General features: G+C 45.0%; 2 pseudogenes across 2 annotated transcripts in view; one reads left to right on the forward strand and one right to left on the reverse strand.

The window, feature by feature from the left end:
• LOC307094820 (protein SET-like) overlaps nt 1-25,746 on the reverse strand; it is a 671,772-nt pseudogene that overhangs the window by 255,448 nt on the left and 390,578 nt on the right. The gene's annotated exons all lie outside the window — the stretch shown is intronic.
• LOC307095014 (neugrin-like) lies at nt 230-962 on the forward strand (annotated as a pseudogene). The gene has a single exon. The product of its transcript is annotated as a neugrin-like (transcript).

Consider the following 25,746-nt stretch of genomic DNA (forward strand, 5'->3'; position numbering starts at 1 on the left):
CCGAGTACCCTAAGCCCCATCCCTTAGCTTTCCTCCCCTCAAAAGGTGCCTTCACCTCTGCACACGTGCTCTCTTCCTTTGGGAGGCAGCCCAGCAGGGGTCTTCTCCTCTAATAAAGCCTGTGTCCGGGTCTCCAGCCCTCTGTATCATCTTTCATGAAAAAAGAGACGAGGGCTAGGCACCCCCTGATTCAGCTGAGACGCTTCAACCACCCATGTTGCTCCCACGCATGGCTTCTGCCTTTGGTTCTATCCCCCAGCGCCCCGAGACGACAGAAAAAGCCATCCTGTTCCAGAAAATTCAGAGGCAAATGGAGGCCCGAGGGGCCCCGCCCAGGACTCTGACCATGAAGCCAGGGAGCAGATCCGGTATTTACATGAAGAATTTCCAGAGTCCTGGTCAGTCCCCAATTGGCTGAAGGCTTGGATGTTAGCTCCGATGTGATCAGAAGGGTTTTAAAAAGCAAGTTTGTGCCCACATTGGAGAAGAAACTGAAGCAGGATCAAAAGGTCCTTCAGAAAGCTGGGCCTGCCCACTCGCTCCGCCAGCTTCCAGGCCCTGGGTATGCCTGGGAGCTGCTTTCTTCAGGCTGCCCTGTGTCAGGAGCTGAAGCCTCATCCCAAGGCCACGGTCACAGCACAGCTTTCAGGGTGACAGAACCGAATACTCAGAGTACAAACACCCCGAGGAGACAGAAGGGAAGGAATAAAGGAGCCCAGAGCCTGGAGAAGGAAAGCTTTGTGCCTGTTGCTGCAGCCCAAGGTCAGCACAGAGAGCTGCAGAAGTACTCCACCAGTGGTTGTGAGGGCACCAGAGGCACTGACAGTGATGGATTGCCAAGTGCGAAGGAGCTGGCAGTATTGAAGGGAAGAGAACTGGGTGAGCAGAACTTCAGCAGCAAGGTAGCGCAGAGGGGGCGAGAGTTCTTTGACGACAATGGGAACTTCCTGTACAGAATTTGAACTGGAGCCTGGCTGGTGGAGGTGTCATGTAAAATACAGCTGAGCGAGCATATTGGAGTTGCCTGGATTTTTGTGTGTGAATGGTCCACCTTGGAAATGATGAGTCTGAAAATGGAAGGAGCCGCTTGGATTTCAGTCTGACAAGGGACAGTGAACTTCACAGGGCAGATGTATATGCGGGCAGCGTGAATAACAGGCTGGGTGCAGTCTAGCTCCTGGAGCATGGCTCCTGGTCTGACCATGTGGATATTCAGTACTCACCCTTCTTGCTGAGGCTTTCTATGTGTCGAAACCAGCCTGTGTCACATATGTTAGGAGTTTGTTGTCTTTACAATATGTGTATGGGAGGAATGAAAAACGTTCCTTCTGACATCGTTTACTTCTTGATTAATGAACACTAACAGATCTGGAGCTGCTTAGTCAATTGGTTGTATTCATTTTGTGCAAAGTAAAGTAAAATGCAGCAAAAAAATAAGTATATACATATATTCATAGTCCATGGACATAGACAATATTGTGCTGAGTGCCTAGAAATGGTGGTGGGAGGGTAGAGGGAGGCAAAGGGGGATGAGGATGGGGGAAATTGGGTCTATTTGTAATAGAGCCAACAATAAAAAAGATCATTTGCCCACATGGCATGGTTCAGTGGTTGGGCATGGACCCATGAAACAAGGTATCTCTAGTTGGATTCCAAGTCAGGGCACTTATCAAGGTTGGGGAGCTACATCCCTGTAGGGGGCATGCAGGAGAGAGCTGATCAATGATTCTCTCTCATCATTGATGTTTCTCTGTCTCCCTCTCTCTCTAAAAAATCAATAAAAAAAGAAGAGTGTTAAAATTGATTTGATTCAACACAACCCATTTGAGTGAAGACCAACACGTTTTCTCCCAGGTCCTCTAAGCAAAATCATGCCTTGGTCTGTTGTGTAGAAGATGTCCCAGGCATACCTGTGTTTTGGAACAGGAAGCAGCCTGGAGCAGGTAGGCCTCACCTTGGTCTGTAGTGTTAGAGTTCATTACTTCATGTTCGAAACGATTTCACTGGCCAAGTTCAGAAGATTTTGGGGGTACATTAATTGAAACTGGGGATAATGAAAACACGTAGGCCTTATGATAGAACAGGAAGCAGCAGAGAGATAGAACAGGAAACAGCTGGCTCCTTTGACTCTCTAGAAACATTGTGGGGAAATAAATGAGCCAAAGCGAGGTTGCTGGTAGCTCACTGGGCATTGACAGTAAAGGAGGCCCTGAGCGCAGATTCAGGGGTTAAGCCAGGACGAGCTGCCACTGCTCATTGCTACCCTGGTTGCAGGTTGTGTGGGATCCCTGAAAATCTTAGCAGAGCCGGGCAAGGGTGGTTCAGTGGTTGAGTGTTAACCTATGACCCTGCAGGTCACTGATCAATTCCTGGTCAGGACACATGCTCAGGTGGTGGACTGGATTCATATTGTGGTGCATGCCGGAGGCAGCGTATCAGTGATTCTCTCTCATCATTCATCTTTCTCTCTCTCTCTATCCCCCCTCCTTTCCTCACTGAAATCAATAAAAATATAGTTTTCAATATATATTTTAAATCAATTACACTTACATCAAAAGTTAAAAAATAATTAAAACTTGCCACTTCCCATTATTTTACTATTTTATCATGAATGTTCTTGAGTATATTTGTACCTAATGCATCAGCATGTTTGTAATAAAATATAATGATGTGCTACTGAAATATCCTAGCAGGCCAATGATCAGTGCCAACATTATGTCATTTTGAAACTAATCATGATGACAGTATTTACCACCAGGAATAAATAGTGGAGAAGGTTAGAAACACAGATCTAGCTTAAAAGTGTATCATGTAAGTGGGCATTAAATTGTGCATAAGATAAAATGTGAGAAAAACAATTTTCCTTCCAGTATTCAAAACATACTGTATAGTTCCAAATGGAAAAGAAACCAATTGAGTCCTTAAGGAATGGGTGAAGTGAGTAGAGAAGTCTTAGATGCTGAACTGCCCTCCTATTGGTTAAATCCTAAATTCATTTGAAAAATTGAAAAAGTGAGTGCTCAGCGCACCTTTGAGCCTGGCAACTTCCCATTGATCAGATCCTAGGACTTGCCTCACAGCATGGCCCCAAACGCCAGTCCTAGCTCCCACCTCAAACAGAGAAACCTAAACTGGCTCCAGCCCCCAAGCAGGAGAAGGAGCTGACCCCTCTGGTAGTGCTGAAGGGAGAAAAAGAACAGCAAGAAGCGATTGGACATATTGATGAAGTACAAAATGATATAGACAACTTAATGAACAAGCCAGTGAGGAGATTTTGAAAGTAGAACAGAACTATAACAAACTCCGCCAACCATTTTTTCAGTAGAGGTCAGAATTGATGGCCAAAATCCCTAATTTTGGGGTACCAACTTTTGCCAACCATCCACAAGTGTCTGCACTGCTTGGGGAAGAGAATGAAGAGGCGCTGCATTATTTGACAAGAGTTGAAGTGAGAGAATTTAAAGATATGAAAATAGGTTACAGAATAGATTATTATTTTGATGAAAATCCTTACTTTGAAAATAAAGTTCTCTCCAAATAGTTTCATCTGAATGAGAGTGGTGATTCATTGACAAAGTAGACTGAAATCAAATGGAAATCTAAAAAGGATTTGATGAAACGTTCAAGTCAAAGACAGAATAAAGCCAGCAGGAAGAGACAGCATGAGGAACCAGAGCGATTCTTTACCTGGTTTACTGTCCATTCTGATGCAGGTGCAGATGAGTTAGGAGAAGTCATCAAAGATGACATTTGACCAAAACCTTTATATATATATATATATATATATATATATATATATATATATATATATATATATAATTGATTTTTTACAGAGAGGAAAGGAGAGGGTCAGAGAGCTAGAAACATAGATGAGAGAGAAACATCGATCAGCTGCCTCTTGCACACCCCCTACTGGGGATGTGCCCGCAACCAATGTACATGCCCTTGACCGGAATCGAACCTGGGACCTTTCAGTCCACAGACCGACGCTCTATCCACTGAGCCAAACCGGTTTCGGCTTGACCAAACCCTTTACAGTACTACTTGGTTCCTGACATGGATGATGAAGATGGGGAAGGAGAAGATGATGATGCATGCACGAATTCATACACTGGGCCTCTAGATATATATATATATATATATATATATATATATATATATATATATATATATATATAATTAAAGCTTGTTTTAAATCAATTACACATATATCAAACTTTAAAAAATGTTTAAACCTTACGTTTCCAATTATTCAGCTGTTTAATTATGAATGTTCTTGAGCACATTCATTGCTACTGTATCAGTATGCTAAAATCTATTTATATGAAAGGCTAAGCAACCGCCCAACTTCCTGACAGGTAGCTATGACCTGTAATCACCACCAGGGGGCAGACGCACAACACGGGAGCTGCCCAGTGAGTTGTGGTTACCTGACAGCAGTGGTTCACAGGTACCCCACCCCAGAACCAGACAGGAGGGAGCCTGATTCTGGGTTATGTCACCTAAGAACTGCCCTCTTGAAATCCAGGACACCCCGGGGGATGTCGTAGAGCCTGTCTCAGCCCAATCTCCACAGGCCCGGCCCTCATTTTGAAAAGGAGAAGGAGAGAAACAGCAATCATCTACCTCCTGCACGACCACTCCAGGGGATTCAGGAAGGCATGTGCCCTGAATCAAACCAGGGGCTGAGGGTCCCGACCCATGACACAGATGTCCTTCAAGCCTCGGCAGCGCCGGCCAAGGAGGGACTGGGAGAGGTTGGCAGAAGGGAGTGTGGGGCCGATCGCACCAAGTCCCGCGCCACCACACGCTTCCGGATTAATTTAATTTCAATGTGCATGCATCCATGTACCTGGTCACCAGTAAAATATAATGATGTACTACTGAAATATCTTATGTCCATATTCAATACCATCATTCTGACAGTTTGAATGTCGTGAAATTGTCAACTACTGCTAACCTAGACTTCACTTAATGTATTATTAAATGCTTAGACTTAAAGAACACTGGTGGAGGATGTTAACAATGCAGATGAAACTTTTAAGTGTATGGCACAAGTGGGCTATAAATAGTACATAGGGTAAATATTGAGAAAAAGTATATTGTTTTTAGAATTCAAAAGCAAGAATTCCATATGGCAAAGAAGTCACTAGAGTCATTGAGGAATGAGTGAAATTCAAACATATGTGTTAGAGGCTGCACTATCCTCCTATTGGTTAGGATAATGAATTAACTTTACAGTAGACAAAAATCCTGAGTAGATATTTTAACAAAGAAGATAAAGACAAGGTAGAGAAATGCATAAGAAATGATCACCATCAAACATTTTTACAGAAATGGAATGAAAACAAAAGCAAGTTAACAATACTCGCTGATAGGGCTCATATTTAAAAACATGAACCTTCACATGTGCTGGCAGGGTTGCTGAAAAATGGAATTTGCATTACTGTGGGTGTGTCGGGAGGCACAGTGATTGACCATTTTAGATCACAGTTCCCCAGATGTTAAAATATAACACATTCACTGACACTGGAACAGTTTGGTAAGTAACACATACACCTGTAGAAAGAACTCAACACAATATTCCCAACTGTTTTATTTATAAAACCCCAAACAAAGAAATAACTGAAACCATAAGCTGCTCAATAGTTAAAGTGGTTACCCATAGAATACAATATTTCCTGGAAATAAATATTTACATAAACATTAGTGTCGAATATCAAAATATCTGTGTAGCACGAAGGAAGCCAGTGTTTCTTAAAGAGAATACACCTTTTAGTACCAATAAAATTATGAAAAATGTGAACTACTCTATTGTATAGGAAGGTAAATAAATGCCTGCATAGAGAGCTGGAGGCAGAAAGATTACAAAAGGACTGGAGGTAAATACAGGGTGTGGCAAAGTAGGTTTAAAGTTGTTGCTACTTAAAATAATACAATAATTAATAAAGAAGAACACAAAATATAAACTCTCCATGGCCACTGTGCCTCATTTCCTCGGGCGTGATCACATTAACGGAAAGCCACTAGTTTGATTCCAGGTCAGGGCACATGCCCAGGTTGTGGGCTGGATCCCCAGAGTTGGGCATGCAGGAGGGAGCTGATCAATTATTCTCTCTCATTGATCTCTCTCCCTTTCTCTCTCTCTCTCTCTCTCTCTCTCTCTCTCTCTCTCTCTCTCTCTCTCTCTCTCTCTGTGTCTCTCTCTCTGAAATCATAAAAGTATGTAAAAAAAACCAAACTATTGCCATCAAATTAAATAGGAATGCTGACTACATACAAAAGACATCCTGGGACAGATTGCAGGGTTATCCTTCCTCTACCTTTGCCTTCTTGCCTGTTGAGCAACTACATTATGTGAACACCCTAGAGGGGCCAGGGAATACACAATACCATTAGATTATTCTGCCAATGACGTCAGCTACACGGAACAGTTTTGGAGGTCCTGAGAATGTCTGCACATGAAGGCCACACAAGTCACAGGCCCCAGAACATCTGTGGCCTTATGTTCAGAAGAGGCACTTATCATCGAATTTCCTGCAGGCTTCCCCACTCACTATTGAAACAGTGTTTCTGTCCTCATTGTGGTTCCACCTCAGAGACTGACAACAAATGACACCAGCCTATGAAATGTCATACTCCCCGGCACATGTCTCCTTTGCAGGACATGGAGAGCAGGTTCCCTAAACATTGCTGAGGCTTATGTAGTACATACTGTGAACAGAGAACATGATTCATATTGGTCACAGAAGCAGAGCAAAGGTCTCCTCTTCAGACTGACCTTTGCCCTCACCAATAATCGAGGCACAAGGCTGAACATTAAATGCACAAAGTCACATGGCCTTTCCTTTAAGGCCACGGGCCACAATAAGTAATAAGCCAACATTGGACAAAAAGTGATTTCCGGACATTATGTTGTCCCTTTCAAACCACATACACTTTTGGATAAACACAGTATGTATTCATCTCTACATGCTGAAAGTTCACATTTGTGTTTGCAAATCATTCCTCTGTTTTCAGGTCCTTGGCATAAAAAGGATGATGTGGAGGCCTACTCTGAACACAGTGTATCTGTAGGAGACTCTCAGGTCAGGGCTTCCAAGACAGCTGCAACCACTGAGAACACCCATCTGTGTAAGGCGTGCTTCTCGGTGTTAAAAGGTATCCTTCCAGACTAGCCTCGAATGTTATTTTACGAAGGTGGAGAGGCCTGCAACAGATCCCATACCCTCTACCTCATATGCTTCTCCAGACTCACCTGACCCAGGATCTCCAGCACCTTCTGCAGGTTCTGCCTCTCCGGACTCACGTGATCCAGTTTCACATGCATCTTCTGCAGGTTCTACATCTCCGGTCTCACCTGACCCAGGATCTCCAGCACCTTCTGCAGGTTCTGCCTCTCCGGACTCACCTGACCCAGTATCACATGCATCTTCTGCAGGTTCTGCCTCTCAAATCTCCTCCTCTCAGCAGCCTAGTGTAAGCCTGTCTTTCCCCACTTTGCTACGTCCAGTGTGCAAGCCAACAACAGTAGTAAAGGTAAGGATTATCCAGTATTTACCCTTATATGTACGTATGAGCTTTGTGCTTTTTATTATTTATTTACCACAAGTAAAGGTCAGGAGTTGTTATTTTTCTTTAAAATTTTTTTTACTGTTTCACTTCATTTCTGCTGTGTATGTGTGCCATGTGAGTGACGTAGGTGCTTATGTAGGTGGGTTTTGACTTACAGCGAAAATGGCATTATGTCGCACCACAGGAACAGATCTCCGACATAACCCGAAGTCCTAATATATATATATCAATTACTAGAATGTATAAAATTAATGGAACAAAAAATGGATCTCTCTCTCTCTCTCTCTCTCTCTCTCTCTCTATATATATATATATATATATATATATATATATATGTATGTATATCAGTGATGGAGAACCTATGACACGCGTGTCAGCACTGACACGCATAGCCATTTCTGATGACACGCGGCCACATGCCGAAGATGAAACATTTGCTGCTCCTGAGGATGAAACATTTGCGACTAGGGTCTTGGAGTTAGTTTTTTCCTCAATGTGTCACACTACCCGAGTTATGTTCAGTTTTTTGGCGAAGTTTGACACACCAAGCTCAAAAGGTTGCCCATCACTGCTCTCTCTATATATATATACATATATATAGACACACACACACACACAGTGGACAGATTATTATGATCTCTGAATGCATAATAATCTGGCCACTCAGTGTGTATATATATAAGACCCCTGGTGCATGAATTCAATCATGGGGCGGGTCTGGCCAGCCTGACCAGGGGGAGGGGACATGGGCAGTTGGCCAGCATGCCTGCTGGTTGAACTCCTGGTCAAGGTGACAATTTGCATATTAACCTTTTATTATATAGGATTATTATATAGGATATATACTGAGTGGCCAGATTATTATGCATTCAGAAATCATAATTACCTGGGCACTCAGTGTATATATACTAGTGGCCCAAGTGCATGAATTTTCTGTATGCGGGTGGGGGATGTCTCTCAGCCTGGCCTGCACCCTCTCCAATCTGGGATCCCCTGTGGGATCAGGACTAAACCGGCAGTAGGATATCCCTCTCGCAATCCAGGACCGATGGCTCCTAACCGCTCACCTGCCTGCCTGCCTGATCGTCCCTAACCACTCTGCTTGCTGACCTGCTCGCTCCTAACAATTCAGCCCCGCTGACCTTCTCGCCCTCAACTGACCCTCCCTGCCGGCCTGTTCACCCCCAACTGCCCCCGCCTCCCGCCTGCCTGCTCACCCCCAACTTCCCCCCCTGCTGGCCTGCTTGCCCCCAACTGTCCCCCTGCTGACCTGATTGCCCCCAACTGTCCGCCTGCCAGCCTGCTTGCCCCCAACTGCCTCCCGCTGTCAGCCAACTGGCCCCCCCCTGCGTGCCTGATCACCTGCAAATGCCCTCCCCTCCTGGCCTGATCACCCCTCCTGCCTCTGCCTTAGCCCCGCCACCATGGCTTTGTCTGGAAGGATGTCCGGAATGTCTCCTGGTCTAACTAGCATACTACCTTTTTATTAGTATAGATAGGGGCTTGGTGCATGGGTCAGGGCCGGCTGATCTGCCCTGCAGGAGGTCCTGGTTCAGGGTAGGGGTTCACTTGGGGTGCGGGGGCGGCCTGGGAGAGGGGCCTGGGGTGGTTTGTAAGCCGGCCATGTCCCCATTGGGGTGGGGGTACCCACTTGGGGTGGTGCCAGACTGGGTGAGGAACTGGGGCAGTATGCAGGCCAGCCACGCCCCCATCGGGATAAGGGTCTCCGATGGGGGTCATGGCCGGACCAGGCTAGGGGCTGAGGACCATTTGCAGGCTGGTCACGCACCCATTGGGTTGAGGGTACCTGCTGGGGGCGTGTAGTCTCCCAGGGCCAGGGGCTGAGGGCGATTTGTGTGTTGTTTGCAGGCCAGCCAAACCCCCAGCTTTGTCCAGAAGGACATCCGGAATGTCTCCAGTTGAATTAGCACACATCTGAGCACCAGCACAGCCTAGGGACCTGTGAGGACAAGCAGCCAAGGTTCTCTTGAGGGCAGAGCATGCAGTGACCCAGAGAACAGGATGGGAGGTGGCCTCTATGTCAGTATGGCAGGTGGGGAACCCGGGCTGAGCTGCACAGTCACACACAGGGGATGATGACATCAGTGTGGTCCCTGGGACTAAAAGCAAAGCGGCTGGACACTAACAATGACGTACAAATGAATGAAAGGGGAGTCCATTTCTGATGGTGTCTTTATGATATGATATGGGGAATTTTAGGATAATTTCTAACAGGATGGTTTGCTGTGATGCTACATGACAAGTGTAGAGCTTAGAGGCCATATATGTGCCCACCTGCCATTTCTTGTTGAGGGCTGACCCAGTGAACACTAGGAATGAGACAGCATACATCAGGGTCACCTGCACTTGAAAATCCCCACCGACATGGGAAAAGGAGAAGAAAGAAGGGTGAGAGAGAACTGTATTACAGAGGTGGTGAACTACAATTTTCGGAAAGAAGCTGATTAGAAAACACCCTGTCCTCATCATGGCTCATTTGTGTTACCAGTGAAGTTGTGCCTCTGGGAATGAAGCTGTGTGAGACAAGTGTGGATCACAGAACTATGGACAGCGGGTAATGCAGAGTGATGGCCTCAGCAAACTGGGATTGGAGTCAGAAGTGCAATGGGCATTGCTATGTTGTTTGGTGTCTTGGAGGGACAATTTGGAGGACAACATGGGTATTGCCTGACAAGACCAGAGTCAAATCCATCACATTCCCATTATGTGCAACATCTCCTCCTACCCTATGTTCCTGACACCAACTATTATTTAAAGTGGGCACTGTGACTCCTATTTGAGGATGAGGGCACAGGTAACTTGTATCTGTTCATCTGCCTTTATTGTTGTGTGAAGACACAGCATCAGTAAGAATATAAGGAGAGATTGACTTTAATGGGACCAAGGGCTGCTTTCTTCTCTGATGTGGGGAGTAGGGGTGCATATGCATGTGCAGGGTGGGTAGTATGGCAGACTTGGAATCTCAAGAGAGAATCTTATCATGGGATGTTCTGTGCCCATTATGACAGGATATGAACTTTGAGGACGTGGCCATTGCCTTCTCTCAGGAGGAGTGGGAGATCCTTGATGAGGCTCAGAGACGTCTGTACTGTGATGTGACGCTGGAAGTGTTTGCACTTGTATCATTCGTAGGTAAGACCCTCACATCTCTCCTAGTGTCCTGAGGTGATGCCCACACTTTATTTTTTCCCCAGACTTAGCACTCTCTCTCTCAAAGACAGACCATGGGCTCAGGTAATTTCCCCCACTGTCTTGTCAAATGGGCTGTGGCTGCCAGTGCTGAGCTGTGCAGAGAGCCCTGAGCAATAGACTTCATGAACCTCCCTGACACCAGTTGCCTCAGAAACTGCAGGAAGTGTCTGGGTGTCAGCAGTCTTACAGACTGCTTAATGGGTCCCTCCTGCTCTTCCACTCCAGGGAGGGTGACTCTATCCAGATCCATGGCTTCCAATTCTACACCTTTCCTGTCGATAAAGACCCTGTGTCAGTTATCTTCTTTACATACATGAACCAGGGGCTGTTCTTGTAAGACCCTCCAATCATTGTTTGAAGTATACCTTCCCTGGATACCATTGCAGGCTGAATGCTATGGGCAAGTGATAGCTGCTCACCTCTGTTGTCTTTTCATTGATACTCAGAATATTTAGTTTGTTCATACTTCTAGAACAGAAGGTGCAGGGAGAACCCTGGGTTTCTCCAGGGTGAACGTACAGGATGGTCCTAGAGGATGCTTAGCCTGGCTGAGTAGCAACTGAGGGGAAGTGTGACATAAGGATGGTGTTCAGTTTATACCAGGAACCTGCTCCTGTACAACAGTGTTTGGTGCAGGTTCCAATGGCCACACCTCATTTGTACCTTTCTTTTCCACACTTGACACTTTGCTGACTTGTTATTTCATTGGTGACTTCCTAGCATTGTCTACCTTCGCCTTTGTGTCCTTTTTACATCACCTATTCCTCTGCACATCTCTTTCTGCAGTATACTACTACATGGACCTATGCAAGTGTTATAAGGAGCACATACATGCTCAAATACCCCTCCAACACCAGCTACTTGTTTATTGAATTTTACTTGTAACCAACCTTCTGCACAGCTTGCCCATGTCACCAGCAGAGAATATCTACTGAATGCTGTTAGCAGCAGAATGAGCTGGACAGTCCGCTTCTCTTCCGTGTGGTGCTTGCCAGGTTTTGGCTCTATTTCTGTTGAAGTCTTTCTTGTTTGTGATCTTCAGTGGTCAATAACTTCACAGTTGCATCTTATTAGTTCATCTTTCAGGTCTTCTATTTTCAGACAGTTGCATGAGACCAATGTATTATGTGCAAAACAGTTTTATAAAGGGACTTCCCTCTGTCACCACAGTCAGCATTCATTTCCACATCATTCCTCTGTTTTCAGGTCCTTGGCATAAAATGGATGATGGGGAGGCCTATTCTGAGCACAGTGTATCTGTAGGAGACTCTCAGGTCAGGGCTTCCAAGACAGCTGCAGCCACCCAGAGGACCCATCTGTGTAAGCCGTGCTTCTCAGTATTAAAAGATATTTTGCACCTGACTGAGTTACAAGTGGCATACTTTGAGAAGAATGTGTTCTTAAGTGATGCATGTGTGAGAGACTTGTGTTTCAGTGCAAACCCTCACCAGCAGCAGAAGGATGCCTGTGGAGAGAAGCCCTGGAAAGAAGATATGGAGAGTGCTTCGTGTGTGACAACTTGCTGGTTCTACTTCTCTGGGGTGCCTGAAGCTAGTACTGAGGTTGGGGTGGACTCCCCAGCCATCTCAGGGCTTCTCCAGCCTCAAGCCACTCTTAACACTGAGGAGCCACACAGTAACAATGAGAGTTCACAGGAATGTCTCCGTGGAAAAAGACATCACCAGTGGGTTGCATGTGAAACAGCTGCCAGCCAGAAACAGAAAGTTGCTTATCAGAAAGGTCTCTGCTCTGGAGATATGATTAATGAGTCTAATAAATGTGGGAAAGTCTTCAGACAAAACTTTAACCACCTACAACATGGGAGAGTTCACACTGTAGAAAAGCCCTGTGAGTGTACTGATTGTGGGAAGGTCTTCAGAGAAAGCCGTGCTCTCATTAAACACAACAGAGTTGCCGAAACCGGTTTGGCTCAGTGGATAGAGCGTCGGCCTGCGGACTCAAGGGTCCCAGGTTCGATTCCGGTCAAGGGCATGTACCTTGGCTGCGGGCACATCCCCAGTAGGGGGTGTGCAAGAGGCAGCTGATCGATGTTTCTCTCTCATCGATGTTTCTAACTGTCTATCACTCTCTCTTCCTCTCTGTAAACAATTAATAAAATATATTTAAAAAAAACACACACAACAGAGTTCACATTAGAGAAAAGCAGTATAAGTGCAGTGAATGTGGGAAGTCCTTCATTCAAAGGTCTGACCTCACTGTACACCACAGAGTTCACACTGGAGAAAAGCCATATGAGTGTAGTGAATATGGTAAACATTTCAGACAAAGGTCTAACTTCACTAGACACCACAGAGTTCACACTGGAGAAACGCCATATGAGTGTAGTCAATGTGGGAAGCATTTCAGGGAAAGGGCTGCCCTCACTAAACAACGCAGAGTTCACACTGGAGAAAAGCCATAAATGTGCAGGGAACGGTTTATTTTTCTCACTAATTATAAGAACACTTAAGGGGGTCTATGAGACCCTTTTCATGAATATTTTTCATAATATTATAAACACTATAATTTGTGTAAACCTTAACAAATATTGAACTCTTTCATGCTACACAGTTATTTTGTGATTGAACTCTCATTCTTATGTGAAAAGTTTATTATTTTTTATTGCTGAGTAGTACTGTGTTCTGTCAATAACCACTTTGTCTATTGACCTGACTATGGTTTTTGTTATTTCCAGGTTTGGGGTATTACAAATAAATTTTCAGGGAATATTGGGTTCAGTTCTTTATGTAAATGTATGTTTTCCTTCTCTAACTGTTGTACTGTAGGTGAGGATTTTACTTTTTAAGACATGAAGAACTTTGAACTAAAATGGTTATTCTCTTTGCCTTTCCAGACACCCACAATGATGAAAATTCTAGTTTTTATTTATCCCTGTGAGCTCATGCAATATTTAGTATTTTTAAATTGAAGACCAGAAAATCAGTATAGTGTTAACTTGTTTTGTTTTAAACCCATTCCCTTAAGACAGTTTTATGATGAGCATTTCTTTATGCATTGATTTACACCGCCTTTATCTATTTGGCTGAAAAGTCTGGTCAGAAAATTTTGCCAATTTTTAAAAAAATATATATTTCTTTATTGATTTCAGAGAGGAAGGGAGAAGAAGAGATAGAAACATCAATGATGAGAGAGAATCATTTGATGGGCTGCCTCCTGCACCCCCCCCCCCCCCGACTGGGGATCAAGCCCTCAACCCAGGCATGTGCCCTCGGCTGGAATCGAACCTGGGTCCCTTCGGTCCGCAGGCTGACGCTCTAGCCACTGAGCCAAGCCGGCTAGGGCAAATGTTGCCAATTTTTAAAATGAATTAATGATTTAAACAATAGGCAGATAATTCAGCAGCTAAGAAATCTCCTTCCTTTCATCGTCCCCAGCTTTAATAAATGTACCCTCAAAATCTTCTGAATTCATGGTGTGAAATCTTTTCTGCATGGTGTCGAGACCTCACATACCTTAGGGGAACCTGAGGCAGAGCTGTTCTAGGCTGGTTAGGTCTGGGCATGGTTATACTTTCTGATGGTCTTAGGCGACCCTGTAGAGCCTAAGACCATCGGAAAACACAGATATTTACATTACGATTCATTAACAGAAGCAAAATCACAGTTAGGAAGTAGCAACGAAAATAATTTCACGGTTGGGGGTCACCACAACATGAGGAAGTGGATTAAAGGGTCGCGGCATTAGGAAGGTTGGGAACCAATGCCCTAGGAGATATGTCCGTCTTTTGCAGTTCGCCAAGCCTGTGGACGCATCTTGTCCCTCCCCAGCCATCACTCTCTCTGCCACAACACTTTTATTCACCTAACTCTATGGCTGGGTTTCTAGCCCCGCTCGGCTGCTGCGAAAACTACATTACCCAGAACGCACTGCACCAGTGTGGGTGGAGCTAAAGGGACTTTGGTGTCTGCGCATCCGGTTAGGGCGGGACTTCCGCCTTCCTCCTCGCGGTGGCCATTTTAAAGTTTTAGGTCTGTTGTTCACAGAGTCACAGGCTTCAGGGCACTGGACTGAGTAGGAGGAGGCCTGGGAGGCCGCTGCCTGCGGTGCAGGGTGTGTCTGAGGCTCCTGGAGCCCCAACAGACCGAGATCGGGGTCCCCGTGCCTCCCCGACGCCTCTCTGCTCACAGCGTTCCCGCAGCCTGACCCCCCTGAACCCTCCAGCCTGGGGACCGGCGCCGCTCAGGTCCTGCCGCCCAGGTCCCAGCGTCCAGAATGGTGAGTCCCTGGTGGGTGACACGTGGGTGATGGGGGAAGAGGGTGGAAGGCTGCAGTGCCACCTTGTGAGGACGTGATGGTGACGCTGAGCGGGGAGGATTCGGAAACCAGGGCCTGTTTGGGATCTAAAGGCAACAAAGAGATGAGGTGGGGTTTTGCGTGAGGAGTTTTCGTTCTTTCTCAGAACGCTTGGACCATATATGGTTGTGAAAAAAAAAGAGGAACATTTTCTAACTTTTCCTGACATTGCTCACAGGAAGAACAGAGTAGAAGACAGAGGACAGCAGCTGTGGACAGGAAGGGGAAGTCCTGTAAATGATAAGATAATGTTCAAGAGTGAGCACTGAGGACTGAGCCCCGAGATAACACAGGCATCTGGAGGGCACCTGGCCTCCGGGCTGGGCAAGGGTCCTGGGCAGCCTGAGCCCATAGAGCCTGGTGGTTGCCAGGCTCCCAACAGACCATTATCTTTCCACAAACTCCTGCAAATGCAGAATCGATCAGGTGTACGGGTTTGTGGAGCTTATTTCAGGGCCTCACCCTCTTGTGGCCTCTGAGATAGTAGAGTCCTGGGACTGTCAGCCGCTCTTGTATCCCGGGGACCTGGGGACTTTGAACAGACACTGAGCCCAGACTCCAAAGGCCAGGGGGAGGGCTTCATGGAGTGGACCATATTTTTGGCAACTAGTGTAGTGAGTGTGTAGTCCTCCAAACACAGGTTCCAGAATGTGCAAAGGCTTGGAGTAAAGAGGGAGCCAAATCAGGAACCTACAGGTATGTTTTTTAAAGTACATCTATATTTTTATTGATTTTAGATGTAGAAAGGATGGGGTGGGGAGGGGAGAGATAGACAGAGCAACAGGGATGAGAAAAATAGGGATTGGTTGCCACCTGCACAATCTCTACTGTAGATCCAGCCCACAAACCAGGCATGTGACCTCACACCAGTGCATGGGTCTATGCTCAACAAAATGAGACACATCATCTAGAACAGTATATCACTTTAATACAGGGAATCATGGTCAGGTTGTTAATGGTAGTAGTACTTCAGAAGGGACAGTGTGAGCCTGAGGAATGGCTTTTTTCTGGGGCCACTGTTTGTGAGAAGGGGGTGTCACAACACAGCTTAGGGACAGAAGTTGTCCTGTAGAGTGTGGGGGAGAGATAATCGTTTAGCAGTGGCCAAAGCCTTTAAAAGATGAGTGGACCTGAGATTAATTGGAGGCCAAAGAGTAATTCAAGCAAGATGAGACTGAGGCTGGTACATATCAACTTTTCTAAACTCTCACCAGGATTTTCTTGTGACTCTTGTTGTGGCCTGGCTGTGGGGAGTTGCAGTCAGTCTTGTGGATTATCTAAGAGGCTTGAGTGTTCATCTATGAGACTCACTGGGCATGGTGCAGAGGGCCATTGGGGCTGGGACTTGAGTGAAGGTTAAGTGAGAGTTGTTGGCTGTGACTAGTGAAGGGACATCAAGTGCAGCATCACAGGAGGTGGGCTATGGATATCTGAGATCTGATTGTTCTTAATAGTTGAGGTTGAAGGAAATAAACCGTCATGGAGAGAGGCCTACGTAGCAGGAATCAAGGCTGCCTCTATGAGTGTGGACTATCAGAGTGTGGGTAGTGCTTGATCCTGATTCAATATGGCAACCATCCTCTGACCACACATGCTGAGTAATAACTAAAAGGCCTGAAGATGAGTATGGGGGCTGGGCCTGTGGAAGTGCAGGTTTGAGAGAGGTGTGGTAGAAAGAGTGATGTGCACTCAGAGAGGGAAGGTGAATTCATGGTCACAGCACCATGACATTGACATAGAGTGAATGAAGGAAGAGTCTGTTTCTGGTGGTCCCTGGATGTAACAATAAGGTGAACTTTAGGGTAATTGCCTGTAAAGAGAGGAGTTTGGGTGCTACTTTCTAGGTTAAGAGCTTAGGTGCTATTTAACTAACCACCTGTCTTTTGTTGTTGGTTGTGACACACTGGTTGAAAAGAATGACATAGCATTAATCAGTGTTATCCATGCTTGTAAACCTCCACTGGCACGGGTAAGGAAAAAGGGTAAGAGAGAAATAGATTATGGAGGTGGTGAACTATAATTTTGGAAAAGAAGGTGATTAGGAAAGAATTTATCCACATTATGGCATATTTGCATTTCATTTGAAGTTGTACCTCCAGGAATGAAGCTGTGTGAGAGAAGTGTTGTTCAAGGAACTATGTACAGCGGGTAGTACAAAGCAATGGCCTCAGCACATTGGGATTGGGATCAAGAGGGTGAAGTGTGATGCCATGTGTTTGGTGTCTTAGAGGAACAATCTGAGGGACTACAATGCTATTTCCTGAGAAAACAGTATCAAATCACTCACACTCTCTTTATGGCCAACATATCTCTAACCTATATATGGACACCCACTGTATTGATAAGAGGCAGTGTGGCGTACATGGGAGGTCCAGAGCTCAGGTATCTTCTATCTGCTCAACTGCCTTAATTGTTGTTGGAAGAAAAATATCAGCAGGAAAATAAGAAGACAGTGGGTTTCATGGGATGAAGGGCTGGTATTTTCTCTGATGTGTAGAGTGGAAAGAGCAGATGCGTGTGGAGGGTGGGTAGTAGGATAGACTTATAATGTTAGGAGTGAATCTGATCATGGTTGTACTGTCCCCATTATGACAGGATGTGAACTTTGAGGACGTGGCCATTGCCTTCTCTCAGGAGGAATGGGGGCTCCTTGATGAGGCTCAGAGACTTCTGTACTGCGAGGTGATGCTGGAAGTGTTTGCACTTGTGTCATCTGTAGGTAAGACTTTCACATTCTCCCAGTGTCCTGTGGTGATGACCTCTCTTCCTTTATGGCTCAGCCGTAGCTTTCTCTCTCCCACAGGCAGAACATGGTGTCTGCTAATGTCCCCCACTGTCCTGTCAAAAGTGCTGTGGCTGCCAGGGATGAGCTGGATGGGGAGCCCTGAGCAAAGGACTCCACAAACAACCCTAACACCCGTAATCTCCAAAAGTACAGGAAGTGTCAGGGAGTGAGGCGTCTTGCAGTGAGCTTAATGGGTCCCAGCTTTCACTTCCTTTTCATGGGAGGCTGACAGTGTCCACATGCATGGCTTCAACTTCTGCCCTCTTTCTCTAGGTAAGGGTTCTTTGTGGCAGCCTGTACCTACATGAACCATGTGCTGTTTTTGTAAGACCCTCATTCAGAAGTTTCTAATATTTTCTTCCCTGAATACTATAGCAAGCTGTGTTTCTCTCTTCACCTGTTCCTCTGCACTGGTGCCTACGCAGTATTCTGCAACATTGACTTGCACATATGTTAAGAGAAGCACATATGTGCTAAGTATTCTTTGAAACCAGCTACTCATTTATTGAATTTTACTTGGAGTAAGATGGAAGTAACCTCTTGCACAGCTCACACTCGTCTTCAGCAGGCAAGTCCTGCTGAATGCTGTTAGTTGAAGGATTAGCTGGAGATTCATAGTCTAATCCTTGTGGTGCTTGCCTTGTTTATGTCATATTTCTGGAGAGGCCTCTCTGTGTTGTGATCTTCATTAGCCCAAAGAGTCACAAGAGCCTCTTATTAATCCTTCCTGCACATCTCTTATTTTCAGATATTTTCATGGAACCAACGTGTGATGTGTAACACACTTTTGCAGTGGGATTTCCCACTGTCACCACATTCAACATTCATTTCCTCACCCTTTCTCACTTTTCAGGTTGTTGGCATAAAATGGATGATGAGGTGGTCTGTTCTGATCAGAGTGTATCTATACAAGGAGAGTCACAGGACAGGGCTTCTAAGACAGCTCTAGCCACCCAGAAGACCCTTCTGTGTAAGTGGTGTTTCTCTTTGTTAAAAGATATTTTGCACCTGACTGAGTCACATTCAGCATGCTTTGAGCAAAAAGCCTTCTGTAGTGATGCATGTGTTGTAGACTTCTGTTTCAGTGCAAACCCTCACCAGCAACAGAAGAATGAATGTGGAGCGGAGCCCTGGAAACAAGCTATGAACAGGGCATCCTATGTGAGCAAGTGCAGCTTCTACTTATCAGTGTTGCCTTCAACCCACAGGGAGGTTGGGGAAGATTTGCGATACAACTCAGAGCTTCCCCAGCATCAGGCCACTCTCAACACCGAGGAGCTACATTTTGGCAGCGAGATTTCACAGGAATTTCTTGATTGTAAAAGTCATCACCAGTGGGGTGACTGTGAAAATGCTACGAGGCACATCCTGAAAGTTGTTCAGTGTCAGGGTGAATTTTCTGGAGAAGTGATTTATGAGTGTAAGAAATGTAGGAAAGTGTTTAGACGATTCCTTAACCTTACGGGACATAAGAGAGTTCACCCTGGAGAAGAGATGTATGAGTGTAGTGAATGTGGGAAGCCGTTCAGTGAAAGAAATACATTAGTTAAACACTGGAGAGTTCACACTGGAGCGAAGCCATATGAGTGTAGTGAATGTGGGAAGTCCTTCAGTGAAAGAAGTACATTCATTAAACATCTGAAAGTCCATACTGGAGAGAAGCCATATGAGTGCACTGAATGTGGGAAGCCTTTTAGCCAAAAATCTAACCTCATTAAACATCTGAAAGTCCACACTGGAGAGAAGCCATGTGAGTGTAGTGAATGTGGGAAGTCCTTCAGTGCAAGAAGTACACTCATTAATCACCAGAGAGTTCACACTGGAGAGAAGCCATATGAGTGTACTGAATGTGGGAAGTCCTTCAGTCAAAGAGGTACATTAATTAAACACCAGAGAGGTCACAGTGGAGAGAAGCCATATGAGTGTACTGAATGTGGGAAATCTTTTAGCCAAAAATCTAACCTTATTATGCATCGCAAAGTACACACTGGAGAGAAGCCATATGAGTGTACTGAATGTGGGAAGTCCTTCAGTCAAAGACGTACATTAATTAAACACCGGAGAGGTCACAGTGGAGAGAAGCCATATGAGTGTACTGAATGTGGGAAGCCTTTTAGCCAAAAATCTCACCTTATTAATCACCAGAGAATTCACACTGGAGAGAAGCCATATGAGTGTACTGAATGTGGGAAATCTTTTAGCCAAAAATCTAACCTTATTATACATTGCAAAGTACACACTGGAGAGAAGCCATATGACTGTAGTGAATGTGGGAAGTCTTTTAGCCACAAATCTTACCTTATTAAACACCAGAGAGTACACACTGGAGAGAAGCCATATGAGTGTAGTGAATGTGGGAAGCCTTGTAGCCAAAAATTTAACCTCATTAAACATCTGAAAGTCCACACTGGAGAGAAGCCATATGACTGTAGTGAATGTGGGAAGTCCTTCAGTGCAAGAAGTAAACTCATTAATCACCAGAGAATTCACACTGGAGAGAAGCCATATGAGTGTACTGAATGTGGGAAGCCTTTTAGCCAAAAATCTCACCTTATTAAACACCAGAGAATACACACTGGAGAGAAGCCATATGAGTGTAGTGAATGTGGGAAGCCTTTTAGCCAAAAATTTAACCTCATTAAACATCTGAAAGTCCACACTGGAGAGAAGCCATATGACTGTAGTGAATGTGGGAAGTCCTTCAGTGCAAGAAGTAAACTCATTAATCACCAGAGAATTCACACTGGAGAGAAGCCATATGAGTGTACTGAATGTGGGAAGTCTTTTAGCCAAAAATCTAACCTTATTATACATTGCAAAGTACACACTGGAGAGAAGCCATATGACTGTAGTGAATGTGGGAAGTCTTTTAGCCACAAATCTTACCTTATTAAACACCAGAGAGTACACACTGGAGAGAAGCCATATGAGTGTACTGAATGTGGGAAGTCCTTCAGTGAAATGAGTACACTCAGTAATCACCAGAGAGTTCACACTGGAGAGAAGCCATATGAGTGTACTGAATGTGGGAAGCCTTTTAGCCAAAAATCTCACCTTATTGAACACCAGAGAATACACACTGGAGAGAAGCCATATGAGTGTACTGAATGTGGGAAGCCTTTTAGCCAAAAATCTAACCTCATTAAACATCTGAAAGTCCACACTGGAGAGAAGCCATATGACTGTAGTGAATGTGGGAAGTCCTTCAGTGCAAGAAGTAAACTCATTAATCACCAGAGAGGTCACAGTGGAGAGAAGCCATATGAGTGTACTGAATGTGGGAAATCTTTTAGCCAAAAATCTAACCTTACTATACATTGCAAAGTACACACTGGAGAGAAGCCATATGACTGTAGTGAATGTGGGAAGTCTTTTAGCCAAAAATCTTACCTTATTAAACACCAGAGAGTACACACTGGAGAGAAGCCATATGAGTGTACTGAATGTGGGAAGTCCTTCAGTCAAAGAAGTACACTCATTAAACATCAGAGAGTTCACATTGGAGAGAAGCCATATGAGTGTACTGAATGTGGGAAGTCTTTTAGCGAAAAATCTTACCTTATTAAACACCAGAGAGTACACACTGGAGAGAAGCCATATGAGTGTAGTGAATGTGGGAATTTCTTCAGTGAAAGAAGTACACTCATTAAACATCAGAGAGTTCACATTGGAGAGAAGCCATATGAGTGTACTGAATGTGGGAAGCCTTTTAGCCAAAAATCTAACCTTATTAAACATCTGAAAGTCCACACTGGAGAGAAGCCATATGAGTGTAGTGAATGAGGGAAGTCCTTCAGTGCAAGAAGTATACTCATTAATCACCGGAGAGTTCACACTGGAGAGAAGTCATATGAGTGTACTGAATGCAGGAAATCCTTCAGTGCAAGAGATACACATTCATTACCAGAGAGTTCACAGTGGAGAGAAGCCATATGAGTGTAGTGAATGTGGTACGTCCTTCAGTGAAAGAAGTACATTAATTGAACACCAGAGAGGTCACACTGGAGAGAAGCCAGATGGGTGTACTGAATGTGGTAAGTCTTTTAGTCAAAAATCTAACCTTATTAAACATCTCAAAGTCCACACTGGAGAGAAGCCATATGAGTGTAGTGAATGTGCAAAGGCCTTCAGTGCAAGAAGTACACTCATTAATCACCAGAGAGGTCACACTGGAGAGAAGCCATATGAGTGTACTGAATGTGGGAAGTCTTTTCGCCAAAAATCTAGTCTTATTACACATCTGAGAGTACACATTGGAGAGAAGTGTTAAATGTGCAGGGAATGTTTTATTTTATTCACATAGAGTAACAACACTGAATGCGACTGTTTGGGACCTATTTTTCTGAATGTAAACCCTTTTAATGGAACATGCAGTGTACTATATTCCTCATGTGTTTCCAGTACAAGTGAGTCTTGAAGGACATGCCCAGATCTACTACCTGATACATTTGTAGTTGAAGAGATTTTTTTATTGAATTATGCTTTTATGAACTGTTTTACTTTCTAACTCACCAGCCTGCAAATTGCTTACTGTACTCTGTTCTGGTTTATAATTTTTTAGTAAAGATATTTCTCTTTAGTACCTTAACTGTTTTGGTTATTTTCACTTCCAGGGATGATTGTCAAGCACAATTATGATCTATCTTCATAGAATTAACAGATATTGTTTGAATCTCAATCTTTCTATGCTTTAGGAGGGACAGCATAATACTAGAAAATTGCTCTTTGGCCAATATTGGCTTATAGTGCGTTGCTAGCCAAGGCCTTGAAAGAAAGACTGCTTGACTTTGTGGTTCCAGTTTGCATGTTTGATCCCAGCACATACGGGGATGTAGAAGGCATCTAATTTTTTTTCTCTCTCATATTGATGTCTCTCTCAATATCTCTCTTCTTCTCCCGCTTCCCAAGTACTCTCTCTCAAAATATCCTCAGATGAGGATTACCAAAAAGTCCAAACATTCACTCTGGTGCCCTGAGATGGGGCCTCTGCCTGCACAGCCCCCCTTTCCTCACTCTTCCCTGCATTTGCCTGGGATGTTCCCACTGTAGCTGGGCACACTGTGTCCTTCCCAGGGTTTGGAAGAGAGGCGGCCCAGTCAAGGCCCTGGGAGGGATTTGGGTTCTGTGTCTGCCTGAGATGTGCTGGCCAGGGCTCTTCTATCTCCATCCAGACTGCTTCTCCCCACCCGCTAGGCACCTGCCTGCTGCAAATGAACCTGCTTCTGTATCTGGGGGAAGCCCCTTCATACTTTGGACCCCCAAATCAGTTCACCTTTAGAGAGTACTGCCTCCAGCCAACTCACTCACACCCCTGAGACCCACTGATGTTTAAGTCTCTTTTTTTCCATTTTAGGGGTTATTTTGCACTTTAATTTTATCAAAAATAAAGCACTCCTCTCTCCATCCCCTTACCCAAACAGCCCTGGAGGTAGCATGGATGCTACAGGAAATGGTGCTGTGTATTTTCAATGGTGAGAACATTCTTCTGTATCTGGTAGAAGCATTTCCAGAAGGAGAGGCTTGGTCTCAATAAAATTCCACGTTCGGATGTTGAGTTGTAGTTGGTGTGCCCCCTCCCTAAGTTTTTCCTGTGCATAGAAGACCTGAAATTAGGTGATAGTTCCTGGATTCTGGGGAATAGTGTGTTGCTGGAGGGTGTTGTTGACGGGCAGAGAGTTCGGATGCCTGTGAAGGTGTTCCTACCACCTCATGGGCCAGGTTCCTGGAGTGGGTGGGCTGAGGGAAGGCTGTAGGGATGAGGATTTGAATCAGGTTGGATGGAGGGTCAGTAGCCATGGTGGGCATAAGGGACACATGTAAAGACCGAAGCTGTGGATACTGTTGAGCCCAACTGTTTCAGATGCTGTAAATTCAGAGTCCCCTGTTCTTGGGAACTGGCATCTAGAGGAGGACAGTCCACAAAGTATGGACCAGGATACCTGTGACTGGTAACAGCAGTATGGGGGAAGGTGAAACTAGCGTTGGTCAGTGGGGACTTCACTGAAGAATTCTGTGAAGGGCTGGCAGGCTCCAGGTGGGAACCTGCAGGGAGTATGCCCTGTGCATTTGCAGGCTGTATGGAAGTCACTCTGGCAGGTTTTAACAGCAAGGATCAGAAAGTGGTAAAAAATAAATAAATGGTGGCCGATTAGGCAGTAGTATTGTGCATCGTCCTGAGCCTGATTGAAAATACAAGTAAATCAAAGAACATCCACTTGGTATTAACAAATTAGATGCAGCTCAGCAGACCATTTACAACAAGGAAGGGCAGAGGAGAATGGCAAGAACTGGGAAGTGGGCTTTCGAGGGACAGCAAGCCAGTGGGTCAAGAGGGTGAGGAGAAAGCTGTGTTGCACCAAAGCTGTGTCCCTTCATGAGGTGGGTAACATCCAAGTGCATAAAGGAAAAGCCACAGGGCCGATGGCTGCTGGGGAAACTGGACCAGAGGCAACAGGCCCAAAAGGCTGCCCCATGAAAGGGGCCCAAACAGCGTGGTGCTGGGAGAGCAGAAGAGCAGTTTCATTGTTTTGGTTTGGTTTGGTTTTGTCTTTGCTTTTATACTCTCTGAACCCAGAACACGGGACTTTTCTATTGCAAACACGCACCTGGGGCTTTGGAGCAGGGAGAGAGGCACAGCCTTAAGATGCCTGAGGAGAGGCTGAGGAGGAAAGCAGGGCGGGGAGACATGGCCAAGAGTCCTGCATTGGGACATTTTTTTTTCTTTAAATTCTTTATTTTTACATTATTACATAAGTCTCGTCTCCCCCACCACCCCGCCATTGACCTCTCCCTACCTGCTCCTACCCAACAGTACATGCCCTCACCCTCCTATCTAGGTCAACTGGTTATGCTCATATGCAAGCATACAAGTCCTTCGGTTGATCTTCGACACCTTCCCCTCCTATGCCTTCCCTCTTAGTTTGGGTGGTCTGTTCAATGCTTCTATGACACCGGCTCTATTTTTGTGCATCAGTTTATGTTCATTATATTGCACAAATGAGTGAGATCATGTGGTATTTATCTTTCTCTGATGGCTTTATTTCCCTTAGCATAATGCTGTCTAGGTCCATTCATGCTGTTGCAAATAATAAGATTTCCTTCTTTTTTATAGCAGCATAATATTCCGTTGTGTAGATGTACCACAGGTTTTTAATCGACTCATCTGCTGATGGGCATTTAGGCTGTTTCCAAATCGTAGCTCTTATAACTACCATCGTGCTGCTATGAACATAGGGGTGCATATATGCTTTCTGATTGGTGTTTCTGCAGAAAGGACCCCAAGAGACACTTCAGTGAGGGAGCCGCTCATCCGCTCAGTGTCACTTTCCCTTGTCATAGGAAAAGCTGGATCTCTGTTTCCACATGGATGATGAACTTTATTTTTATTTTATTAAAGAAACATTATTTTATTTATTTATTTATTTATTTATTTATTTATTTATTTATTTATTTATGGTTAATCCGTGCCCGAGGATATTTTCCCATTGATTTTTAGAGAGAATGGAAGAGAGAGGGAGAGACAGAGAGAAACATCCATGTGAGAGAAATGTTGATTGGTTGCCTCCTGCGGTTGCACAGACCAGGGCCCAGTCAGGGAGGAGCCTGCAAGCAAGACACGTGACTTTGACTGGAATTGAACCCGGGACACGTTGGTCAGCAGGCCGACACTCTCAGATCAATGAATTTTATAGCATAAAAGAAAATCTCCCGAGAATATCCTCTCCGTGGATAGTCAGCATTTGATTTAGTTAAAGCACATTTACAATCAGAACTCCATGAGCACATGCGCTGCCGGCATCGCTAGCTCTATACACCTGGACCTGCGTGATGCTCACCAGCTCTTGTGACATTAAATGAGC

Source organism: Cnephaeus nilssonii (genome assembly GCF_951640355.1).
Source record: "Cnephaeus nilssonii genome assembly, chromosome: 24".
NCBI classification, from domain to species: Eukaryota; Metazoa; Chordata; class Mammalia; order Chiroptera; family Vespertilionidae; genus Cnephaeus; species Cnephaeus nilssonii.